The 13,318-nt window shown below is 39.1% G+C and overlaps 1 long non-coding RNA gene across 3 annotated transcripts in view; it reads right to left on the minus strand.

The window, feature by feature from the left end:
• Nucleotides 1-416: 416 nt before the first annotated feature.
• The window catches only part of LOC138752988 (uncharacterized), a 33,918-nt gene continuing 21,016 nt past the window's right edge, over nt 417-13,318 (minus strand). The window contains exons 1-3 of one of the 3 annotated variants that reach the window (XR_011351001.1): nt 7,088-7,195; nt 708-798; nt 417-602 (exon numbers count right to left, since the gene is read on the minus strand). This is a non-coding gene — a long non-coding RNA (uncharacterized lncRNA). Of the gene's footprint in view, nt 603-707; nt 799-3,539; nt 3,612-7,087; nt 7,196-13,318 lie in introns of those variants that run through there. The other 2 variants (XR_011351003.1, XR_011351002.1) reach the window with 2 other exon arrangements.

Here is a 13,318-nt window from a genome sequence, read left to right on the forward strand (position 1 = left end):
TTTATGCTTCTAGTTCCACCTGCATTTCTGTGATTGCCAGATCATTTGCTCGAAAGCTGATGTACAAGATTGGTCATCCCTTTGCTGAAGGCTGGAATGGTAAAATTGGGGTCTGGTTATAATGATTTGACCCTCTTCTATTTCCATTTCTCAAACGAAAGTGAGATAATGTTTTCTGGTGATCAAACAAAAAGTGCTTATAAAACTTCGTACAGTCTGTGCTCATTATTTGTGGTCAGACCTGCTTTCATTATTTGTGGTCAGGACCTCAGAGGATGCCATACAAACAAACCATTCTTTGAACTTGTAAATGACTGCCTAATGAATAGATATTCTCTACAAAGTCTACCTCCAAAAATAATCAACCACAGCCAACTCAAGACTCAATATGAATTTTTATTGTCATTGTTCTCCTTTCTTTAGGCAAGTTATTTACTGGAAGCCCACTGGGTCAAGTATCTTTATTTATTCCACCATGTATTACCTCATTTGAATTTACAGCTCACTGTGCTTTTCCATGTTAACTCAATTGGGAGGGATTACGTCTGATATTCAGTATCCCAATCAGGTACAGCATTCTGACAGGATGTCTCAGTGTGTCTCTCAAGAAAAATAGACAGAAATTCAAACTAATATCAAGAGTCTAATATCAAAACTAATATCAAATTGAAATAAAAGCTTACAGTGTCAGGAAAATAATTTCTTACTGTGGTTTTGTTATTAAAACAAGCAGCTTCTGAGAAATTCCACACTAAGCATTGTTGGAATCCAGTCCGCGGTCAGTTACTTGGTCTAATCCTGAAAGAGGTAAAACAGTTAAACATCAATGATTGCCCACAATCAATACTCCATATAACACTCCTTCCTCAGCTGTGATACTTTGGCATCCTAGAATTCTACTAATGGGCAAAGGATACTTGTCTGGCCTGCAATCTCCCTTGAAAACTGGAGTAGTCCGAGGTTTCATAGCAACATTACAATGTATAATTGAAGACTGCCTGCTGCTTGAGGTGCAATGGAAGTTTAGACATTATTGTCATATGTTGCATTGTAGTTAGGTCCACCATGGGGCATCTCTTATGCTGAGAGCATACAGAGGATAGCATATTTGGGAAGCTCACTACATTCAAGCAATGAATGGGTGACCATTCACCCATTGTGGTGACCACAAGAGTAGCGACCTCAAGCAAGTAGTGCAGGAGTCACTGTGGCCATCCCCTCTCAAACAGATATATTGTGTTAGATACTGTTGAGAGGTTTGGCATCTCGTGGGAAAAGAGCAAGACAAGTATATGGCTCCATAGATGCCTCTGTTGCACAACAGGGGAGGAAAAATACAGAGAGCTCCAGTGAAAGGTGCCCCCCTGGTGCCAGGCCAGAGTTCTCTCAGAGACATTCTGAAGGATGAGGGTAAACAGCCAGTGGTTGTGTTACATGCCAACAGCAATGGTAGAAAATGGGATCAAGTCTTATAACATGAATTTATTAACTTAGGTTGTAGTTTGAAAAACATTACAAACAAGTCAGCAGTAGTCAGAGGAACAGAAATGCAAACAAATCTTATTGAGGTGAAATAGGGTCATAATGGTAGAGGATTTCAACTTCCCCACTAGCAATGAGAATTGTCATAGTGGGAAAGAATTAGGCGGGGTGGAATCTTCACCAAGGAGAACTATATGTGACTGTTTGAAGATAGTCCTACAGGGGATAGGGAGGTACTAGGCTTAATCATAAGGCTGGGCAAGTGGATCAAGGGTCAATGGGTGAGCATTTTAGGGATTGAGATCATAGTTTGCCAAGTTTCAAAGTAGTCATGGAAAGGGATAAGGATGATCCTAAATGGAGTGTTTGAATTTGAGGAGGGACATTTTGAAAGTTATAAACAGAGCCCTTCAAATTTAGGAAGAGCAGCTACTTGCAAAAACAGTAAAACCCCTGTAATCTAGAATTCAGGCAACTGGCAAAAAAAACCCACAGAAATAAATCAGTAAAAAACATGGAAGTTTAAAATTGGCATGCTTTGCTGTTAGTTCGCCAACCACACAATCACAAGCAACCAGAAATGTCACTTATCCGTATCTATCAATCCCCATGCATGCCAGGTATCAGGGGTTTTACTATTTATCTAAATTTGCTAAGTGGGAGCTTTTATAAAAAAGTAAAATTATGACAGTTGAGGGTTAACATTTTTCCTTAAGGGAGAAGGCCATGGATAGCAAATCCAGGGAACATGGAAGACAAGGAATATCAAAGGTTTGGTTAAAAAAAAACAAAAGGAAAGATATGGTAGATAGATAGAAGTAAACACTTGTGTTACTTGTGTAACACTTGTGTTACAATGTTACACTCAGTGTTACACATTGAGTGATTCTGTTTTAATAATCACTTTGTTCTTGCTGTTCATTCACTGCTTGATGAGATTGCAGATTCTAGGTACCAAAAAGAAAAAGTTAAAAAGATTTAGGTAACAGGGAAAGTTGGAAGTGTCTTTTTCTAACTTCAGCAGTTTGCAAATCTGAAGAGAGTATAGATTGAAGGGGAGACAGGATGTTGGAAGGGGAATTAAGCATGATATCAGCATAATCTATGATATTTTTAACTCTATTACCAATCACCGTCCAGTAATTGCCATCTCAAGGTAGTCAGTACTTACCCCTCACTAAGGATTAAAACATGGTGATGCACCTACTCCTCCCAGTTTGGTTACTGTCATTTTTACCTTGATCTTCAGTCGAGAGAATTGTGTCTTTTAACGTGGCTCAATTTGTTTAGATGATGTGGCAATCACGATTGCAACTTATGGAGTATACGTGTGAGACTTGCAGCAAAACAAAGTGAACCATATGAATGCTAGGTATGAATCCTGGTTGATATTTATAAATATGAGTATCAAGGTATGGTATCTGAGGATGGTAATACAGTTGGCAGGATATGGCAATTGAAAGTTCATTCATTGACCTTAATTAAATGTCTTGCATTATTGTATCCAGTTGCTCATAACATATTCCTGGTACTGATCTCTTAAGTAGTTTTGTTCCTCCAAAACTAGTAAGGGATCCTATCACCTCTGTATATATTTGTATATAGTACTAATGATTGGCTGAGAGCTGTAGGCACACCTACTGGCCAGGTCATAAAGTGCTGCACCTAACCAGACCCAGGTCAGTTTGGACTGGTCAACCTCAATGTACTACGCTCCAGTCTTTTGGTAATAAAAGCCTTGGTTTGAGTCTACAAGTCTTTGAGTCATTCCACGCACTACACTCCACTACTTTTTTTCATGGTAGTTCTAGATCATGATCCCTCTCCTCTATATCTCCTCTACCAAGGTGTGAAATGAAATGTCCAAAACTTCCTAACCAGCATTATCCCATGCTGCGCTACTTAAAAACCTGTGATGACCAACTTGTCAATATATTCACAGACATCTTCAACAACTCACTCCAGCAGGGCATGGTACCCACCTGTTTCAAATAGGCGCCATTTGTACTAGTGTCCAAGAAGAGTGTGGTAAATTACTATCAACCAGTGGCACTCACATGAATATTGATGAAGTGTTTTGGAAGGTTGGTGTTGATGCATAACAGCTCCTGTCTGAGCGGCAACCTGGACCCATTCCAATTCACCTATAGTAGCAACAGGTCTGCGGGGGATGCCATCTCACTGGCTCTACACAAAGCCCTGGAACACCTGGACAACAAAGATGCATACATCAGAATGCTCTTTATCGACTATAGTTCACCATTTAACACCATCATCTCCTCAAAACTGATCAACAAACTTCAAGACCTGGGACTTAACACCCCACTGTGTAATTGTCTCCTGGATTTCCTCACCTCCAGACTACAATTAGTGAAAATTGGTGAGAATACCTCCTCCACAATCTCCATCAGTACCAAAGCACCACAGGGCTACATCCTTGCCCCCCACTTTACTCGCTGAACACCTATGGCTTTGTGGGTCGGTACAACATCAACACCATCTACAAATATGTTGTCATGGTTTGGAAATAAGGGGCAATGAGTCAGCATACAGAAGGGAGATTGAAAGCTTGGCTGAATGATGCAACAACAACTTTGCACTCAAGGTTACCAAAACCAAGGAGCTGATTGTTGACTTCAGGAAGGGAAAACCAAAGGAGCTTGATCCAGTGATCATTGGGAGATCAGAGGTAGAGAGGGTGAGCAAATTTAAGTTATTGGGAGTCACTATCTCAAAGGATGTTTCCTTGACCCAACACACTAATGGCATCGTGAAGAAAGCACATCAGTGCTTCTATTTCCTTGGGAGTTTGTGGAGGTTTGATATGACATCACAAACGCTGGCAAATTTCTACAGAAGTGTTGCGGAAATTGTGCTGACTGACTGCATCACAGTCTGGTATGGGCACACCAATACCCATGAACGTAATGCCCTCCAAAAGGAATGGACACAGTTCAGAACATCATAGGCAAAACCCTCCCCACAATTGAGAGCATCTAGGGAATGCTGCCATTGGAGAGCAGCAGCAATCATCAAGAATCCACATCACCTCATACACACTCTGTTCTTGCTGCTACCATCAGGAAAGAGGTAAATGTGCCAAAAGACTCATACCAATATGTTCATGAACAGCTGCTACCCCTCCACCATCAGATTCCTCAAAAACAAATTCAATCTGGGACTCATTTAAAGACTTCTACGCTTTATTTATTTATTTTATCTCTGTATTGCTCAGTTTTTTTTAACATTTATTTATTTGTTTACATGTGAAGGCTGAGTAGAGTTTTTTTTGCACTTCCAGTAACATAATTCTGCCTCGCCCGCAGGAAAATGAATCTCAGGGTTGTATGTGATGTCATGTATGTACTCTGACAATAAATCTGAAATCTGAATCTTCACCATTTCTTTTGTGAACATTGTGCGAGCCTTGCGACTTGCAATTTTGGCCTGGGTACATTTGGTTGGGATCCTTGTAAAAATCTGACCTTTACTGATTTTTAAACATGACATCTTCAGTCATCAAACAACAGAGCGGAAATCTTCCAAATATCTACTCGCCATTCATTATGATCATAGATAATCTTCTACCTCAGCCTATTTTCCTGACATTCTTCCTGATATCCAGAAATCTATCTCTGTTTTGAATCACCTCAAAGACCAAGTCTTTTTAAATATTAACTACTTTCTGTCTGAAGAATTATCTCCTGTCCTAAATGGCCAATAGCTAATTTTGAGTGTGACTCCTAATCAAAGGAAATATCCTTCCTGCATCCATCCTTTTGAGTCCTCTATGAATGTGTTGGTTCTAATGAAATTGCCACTCATTCTTCAGTACTCTAGAAAGCACAGGCCTGATCTGCTCAATTTTTTTCCCCACACAGCAAACAAGCTATCCCAGGAATCAGTGTGGTGAATGCTAATTGTATCTCCTCTCTAGCAAGAATTTTCATCAAAATAAAAAATATTGAATCAAACTTTCATGTCTCATCGAGAGAATACTTTTATTTTTAATATTTTTAAAAACTATTCATTCAGAGGATGTAGACATTACTGGCATTGTTAGCAAGGAGCCAATCATATTAGCAGTCTAGAGTTACACAAAGTAAGGTTTGCATCAATTTTCTTTCTTGAAGCACATGACTGAACCATACGAGTTTTTTTTTAATATATGGTAGTTTGCTACCCACCATTACTGAAGCTAGTTTTTATTTTAAAGTTCCACATTACTTAATTTGAAATCCCCATTTTTCTGAGGGATTCAAACTCGCATCGCTAGATCCATAGCTTAATTTAACCACTTTGCTACCATACTTTATTTCAGTTACCATCACTTTGTTACACAGCAGAGCATCACTCCTTAAATGAAAAACCTCCAAAGGCAGCGATACATTAGTGTCATGAAGGAGAGAGGGTTGGAGACAACATAAAGGTTGTCTGAGCAGGAGCTGCTGGAGAGCTACTGAATAAGATGCACACCAGGAAGGAGAGCCACATAGAAGGGAACAGTGCTGGGGGAAAAAAATGTCAACATGGCGAGGTTCATCAGAATGATTTCCAAAACCACACACATCTCTTATTACTCCCCAGTTATGTTTTCATTGACAGGCTGGTAGTGGAGAGGGCCAGTTACCTCAATTTCCTGGGAATCCACAAATCAGAGGATCTTTCCTGGAACTAGCAATCAAACTCACTGTGAGGGTGGCACAATAACACCTCTACCTTCTAAGAAGATTGAAAAATTTGGCATGTCATTGAATATTTATCAAACTTCTCCTGGTGTACTGTGGAAAGTACTGACTGCTTGAATCACAGCCTGGTTTGGACACATGAATGTCCAGGAGTGCAGAGGCTGCAGAAAGTGGCAAACTAACCATGGGCACTGACCTCCCATCCACTGAAGATATCTATGTGAGATGCTGCCTCAAGAAGCCAGCCAACATCATAAAGGATCCCCATCAGCCTAGTCACAACCTCTTCTCAATGAGCCTTAAGTTCCAGCACCTCTAGGTTCAAGAACAGGTTTTATCCAACAGCTAGAAGATTCTCAAAGCTCCCTGTACTACCCTACTGCTATTACCTATTGTGGTCATTCAATGTACACTATTGAAGTTGATGTACTATACATACCTGCCTGGCTGCAGCAAGTAAGAATTTCAGTGCATCTGCACATTGTACTAACATATAGGACATTACATTCTCATTTCTCAGTCCTACCTTCCATAGATATATCCATATATACACTATATAGATAGATACTGCGCTAATGCTTCAGCAGTCCTGCTTGCAGCAGATTTTGTGGATTTCTGGAGCACTAGACTTGTTGGGAAAACTACACAAATGTTTTTACATACCAAAACTAGTAAAATCCACATTCTAAGCAATTAACTATTTGTTCTATTGATTGTTCCAATAATTAAAAATACAATGACATAAGAAAGGTGAAATCTAACTGTTGACAAATAAACACTCCCTCTTACAGGTGCAGCCAAGATTTAAGCAGAGAAGACTCAAATTAACTGGTGCAAATTACTAAGAGGTGGTTTCAACAAGCATTGCTGTATAAGAGTCATTAAAATTAACAGATAGCATAAAGTTTTTATATTACCTGCACTGAAGATTGTGTATGGTGTTTATTAAGTCCATTATCAAGGCTAAAAAGTGAAATAACTATCACATCAATTAAAGAAGGGGGCAGATCCATGGCGATGGGAAGAACCCAGGTATGATTCTATCAATAAAGTTGAGAAAGGTAATTAACATTCATAAAACCATACTTGGGTGCAGTTTCTTCAAGACATGGAGGCAAAAATTCTTGGAAAATAATAAATTAATTAACCACTATGTGATCATAATCTAAAATGAAGTCTTAGCATTCTTGAAAAATAAACCTTTAAAACTTGGCCAAACTACAGATTGCCATGTTAAGATCACCATTTAAACTAATCCCAGTGATTAACATAGTGTAATTCTATGGTCTCTGCACTTGCGGAATCCATTTACAAAAAATTCTGGTGTGCTAAACACCAAACTTAATTTCACAAACCAGTTCCATGTGTAATACTTGTTCCACTAGATGTCATTGCTCATTATCTGACAGGATGTTGAATGTCTAAAGATTCATAAAAATTCTGGTGTGCTAAACACCAAACTTAATTTCACAAACCAGTTCCATGTGTAATACTTGTTCCACTAGATGTCATTGCTCATTATCTGGCAGGATGTTGAATGTCTAAAGATTCATAATTCAGGGTTTGTGAATTATCGTCAGATCACGAAAACACATCTCTAATCTTAATTTACTTCAGTTGTACTAAAAATACAATTGGAACATGGTACAATATTTGTTACAATTACCAATTCAAAAATTATATATCATAAATGGTTACATTAAAAAATCATAGATTTTACTTGTTTTGGTGTGCATCACAGGGCAAAGTATATATCTACTTGAACTTCATTAAAAGTTAAATCTAATTGCAGTTTAATTTTCATGGAAATCTACATGCTATTGCTTTCATTAAAAAGGTGCAATTTCAAACTTGCGTAAATGCTTATCATAACATTTTAATGGCTTTTTTTAAACTAGCTGCAAGGTTGCTTTTGAATTACTTGATAGGAGTTCTCCAATGGTTCAATGGGGAAATGCAACCTATTATATAATAGTAAAATGATGAGGCTGACCAAGTTTAATCTCTGCTGAAATAACATTCCTGAATTAAATGCTGACATGTTGTCATTAGTCTCAGTATCCCTGTATTGGGAAGGGTTGTGGCCATCATGTGACAGCACTGCCCCCAACTAGTGGAGGACACATCAGCTGCCAATCAAGGTTTGGCTCCACCCCACCAATTAATGCACACCTTGCTGTTGGTTCCATGTAAATTACCTGGACTGCACTCTCCAGCCTGCCTGTACTTGGCCTTGGGCTGTTGTAATTGGATTAATCCTCCTGGCACCCAGCCACTTGTCCTTGCTAACAACCTGGGCTGGAACCTCCAGCACTATAAAAGTGCTATGTGTTCTTTATTCCCTCTTTTTGCCAGTTTGGGACTACCCTGCTTCATTCCAGGCCTAGAAATGTGGAAAGGTGCTGGAGAAACTTGGTAAGATGTGCACTGTTGAAAGAGGTGGGAGTGTTTAATTAGTGTCTCTTGTACCATAGAGCCTTTCCTGCATTGAGTCATGGGGTGGTGGGCCATCATATTAATTTACCTTGATAAGTGTGTGTGTGTGTGTGTGTGTGTGTGTGTTTCCATGCTGGTTATTAATTGTCTGCTATTTCTTTCCCACGGCTACTGTAAAGTGTGTGTGTGTGCGCTCACGTGCTCTGCATCAATTACCATTTCCCACACTTGCCTTCTGTAAATAAAATCCTTCCCAACCAAAACTGTGTTCAAAGTCCTTGCCTTTGAGACCTACCAAACCTGTTTCCTCATTCACAATCCTTGACCCAAAAGTCCAGGGATTCATGTTTCATAATCCACATCCTCTTCTTTGAAGATAGTATACGTAGATGACCTAATTATACTCATTTCCTTATGGTTTCATTCTGTTTGCCAACACATTTAAGTCTACATATCATTTTCTACTCAAAAATCATAGTTGGCATTTAACCAAATCCACAAGAAGAAATGCTCCAGAAGAATATGCTCCAAAATGTATTTTGCATTTAAGGCAGTTAACTTAAATGGGCCTCAACTGTATGCAAGAACATGGAAAAATACTGAACTATACTGGCATAAATGCACCTTGCAACCAGAGTTCAATTATTTTAAATTAAGGAAATCATTTTTTATTTTAAATACACTATTTGTAAACAAGTTGAAGCTTGATCCATAGCTTCATTCTCACCCATATAATCTGAGCATCAAAGTGAAAAGCTTTGAACCTCCACCAGGGATCATTGATAAAAATAAAATTTCTGTTTGAACTGATGACAAGGCCTAATATGTACATCAATTAGTTTATTTATTAAAATATACTACATTATGTACCATAGAACAGGCTGGTGCCGCAATTATTTACACACAAACACATTCTTCACTAATGGTGTAAATTAATAGATGTTGGGTCTGATCATGTTGTTGTGCTTCATTGAAATTGTACAAGTTCCTTGTCAGCATTTCCTGCTCCAAACTTAATGTTAGCAATTGCTCAACTGAAGTTTTACTTCTTACTTTCAGGCACCTCACTGTATTGAAGTGTCTTAAAAGTACCTCTTAATGTGTCTATAACTGTGTTGGGATATGGGGAGAGAATAATAAAGTGGGTTATGGAACTGCGATTCAATTGCCCATGATTCTTATTTAATGATGGAACACAGTCATGGAGCAGACTAAACTACTCAAATCAAAATTTATTCTCATGATGTCACAAAATTCACTGTTTTGGGGCAGTATTACAATCCAAATATCGCTATTAAATTACATATAAAAATAAATAAATTAGCGCAAAAAGAGTACGTGAGGTTGTGTCTGTGGTTCATAGTCCACTCATAAATCTGATGGCAGAGGAGAAAAAGAGGACCTTGTGCTGCTGGGTGTTCATCTTCAGGCTCCTGTACCTCCTTCCCAATGGTAACAATGTGAAGAGGGCATAGCCTGTGGGGTGAGGGTACATGAGGATAGAGGCTGCTTTCTTAAGACATCCTGATGCAGATGTCCTTAATGGAGTGGAGTCTGATGCCCGTGATAGTGCTGGCCAGGTTCACAATTCTGTTGTTTTTTTTTGTCCTGTGCATTGGCACCTACATCCTAGACTGTGATGAAACCAGTCAGAAAGTTGTGCATGATACTCCTGTAGAAATTTGCAAGTCTTTGGTGACAGACCAAATCTCCTCAAACACCTATCCCTGCTCCTGTTTATATTCTTTATATGGATGCAAAATGCTGAGTCCAGCCATTAGGTGCATCTGGACCACATTAGAGCACTGTTCACATGCATGGAAGCTGGAAATTTAAATAAGGGGTTGCATGTTTTTGACATGCTCTGAACTTTTTACAAAATAAAATGGATTGATTTGTGAAATCCAATCTTCAAATGCCAGAAAAAGTGTTGCATTCTAAAATCTATCCAGTTATCCATAACAATGCTCCAGCAACATGTCCAGTCAGGTCTAGTTCATGAGTTGTTTGAATTGTTAACCATGTAACAATTACAGTACGGAAACAGACCCTTCTAGTCCCCACTGAACCAAGTCCTGTCCTCTAGTCTCACCTACCTGCACCTTGCCCATAACCCTCCATTCCCCTCCATCCATATATCTATCCAATTTTTCTTTAAATGACAAAATGGACCCTGCTGCCACTATTTCTCCCAGAAGCTCATTCCACACAGCCACCACTCTCTGAGTAAAGAAATTCCCCCTCACATTACTTCTAAACCTATGCTCCTTAACTCCTAACTCATGACCTCTTGTTTCAATCTCTCCTACTCTCAATGGAAAAAGCCTATCTTAAATACCTCTATCAAATCCCCTCTCAACCTTCTACACTACAAAGAATAAAGACTTAATTTGCTCAATCTAGATGCTGATGAAACCCAGATAACATTTTCATAAATCTTCTCTGCACTCTCTCTCTCTACCTTGTTGATATCCTTCCTATAATCCGGTGACCAGAAATGTACAGAGTGCTCTAAATTTGGCCTCAACAATGCATGTTGTTTTGCATGTGTTTGTCATACCGACGCAATAAAAAATGTGGATAAAAATAACTACAGATGCAGGAAAGCATTAAATTCCACATGCACTTAATGGGTCAGGGAGAAGAGAGAAAACAGACAATATTTCAGCACTGACTCATAAACTAAAATGTACCAGTAAAAAAATCAAGACAGTTTTAAGTTGATGAAAAGGGGATGAGTGAAGACAACACAAGCAATGGCTGATGTCTAATGTCAAGGAACTGTTACTTTAAATACTGGCAGCTTGAAAAATTAAACTGTATCTAAAGAACTGAAATATCCTACAACATCTATGGGAAAAAATGTAATTACATAAATTTCTTGAATTTGATATTGCCAAGCCCCAAACAGTAAATGAGGTGCTGTTCCTTGATCTTAGGCATCATTGGAATGGTATAAAATGCCAAAGGTATAGAGATCAGAATGTAGTACTGCAGGGAATTAAAATGGAGTCAGTAATTATGTGACTGGACAGAGGTTTTCTGCAGTCACCCAATCTGCATCTGGCTTCTCCAATGCAGAGGAAACCACACCACAATACCAAATGCAATATTAAGTTGGAGAAAATTCAAGGAAATAAAAGGTGGTCATCTTTCTCAGCAGTGCTTCTGAAATGTCTTCATCTTTCTGGAACTATGCTTTCTCACCCACCCACCCCTCCCCCAACCCACCAATCTGCTCCATTCCTCTCATCGCAGCCAGTACAAGATAAGGTTCTCCTTTCTCTTAGCTCTCATCCCACCTGATGCTATATTCAACGGATTACCCTCCAATCTCGAACCTCAACATGATGCTATGACCACGATTTCCCCTTCTCCTCGACAATTCCCTCTGTGACACCAAAGCTTTCTTCCATTTTACCAACACCCACTCTCCTTCTTGCATGACCTTTCCACACAACTGTAAGAGATACAACACCTGGCCTTTTACCACGCGCTTTCCTATCATCTAGGGATACAAGCCCACATTTCCTGATTAAGTTTGGGTTCATCCTCCACTTTCACACACCACCTTTGGATGTTTATGATGTAATCACTCTTGTTTTGGATGGGGTAGTCAATTTCCAAAATATTTGCTAAAAGAGATGGAAGAGGTCTTAAATTAATATTTCTTGTCTATATTTACTATGAGGATAATAGAAGTGAGGGAATTCAAAAAATATCCATATTACAGTCCAAAAGAACAGGTGCTTAAAACTTATAAAGCTGAAAAAATCTCCAGAGCGAGGCCAAGTGTCTCCAAGACATGGTGGAAAATGGGGAAGAAATTGCTCAGCCCAGTATTTGTATCGTCACTAGCCATGGGTGAGGTAGTGGAAGACAGGAAATTGGCCAATATTGTGACTTGATTTAAGAAGGGCTTCAAGGACAAGCCAGGGAATACAGTCTAGTGAGCCTAACATTAGTGGTGGGAAAGTTACTCGAGGGCATTTAGAAACCCAAGGACTGATTCACATCAGCATGTTTTATGCATAGGTAATTGTGCCTTGTGAATGTCATAATTTTTTTAGAGACAACCAAGAGGATTGATGAGGGTATGGCAATCTGCATAAACTCCAGCAAGACCTTTCATAAGGTGCTGCCTGATAGGCTTATCCTGAAGGTTACATCATATAGGATCCAGTGAGGTAGCTAATTGAATACAAAGTTAGCTTGGTGGAACAAGTCAGAGGGTAATAGTGGGCATTTTTTCCTGAATGAAGGCCTATGTCCAGTGGTGTGCTGGTAGTTAAATAACTCTTCCTTTCTTTATTAGTAAGAAAGTTGAATGTTATGGGGACAAAACAGGAGAATAGGGTTGAGAGGAAAAATACAGCAGCCAAGATTTGAATGGCATAGCAGACTCGATGGGCTGAATGGGCCAATTCTGCTCCACATCGTGTTCTTTATAAGTTTACAAATGACATCAAAAAAGTGGTATAGTGGAGAGTGGCATTCAAACAGGATCTTGATCAATTTGGAAAGTGAACCAAAGAATGGCAGATGGAATTCAACTTGGACGAGTGCAAGGTGTTGCATTTTGGGAAGTTAAACCAGGGCAGGACCACACTGAGCACAGGGACCTGGAAAATGTTGTAGAACAGAGGTGGATTTTTCCTTGAAAATCACTATGTAGTTAGGAACATTGGTAAAGAAACCATTTAGCATGCTTG

This window comes from Narcine bancroftii, chromosome 1 (genome assembly GCF_036971445.1).
Source record: "Narcine bancroftii isolate sNarBan1 chromosome 1, sNarBan1.hap1, whole genome shotgun sequence".
In the NCBI taxonomy this organism is placed as follows: domain Eukaryota; kingdom Metazoa; phylum Chordata; class Chondrichthyes; order Torpediniformes; family Narcinidae; genus Narcine; species Narcine bancroftii.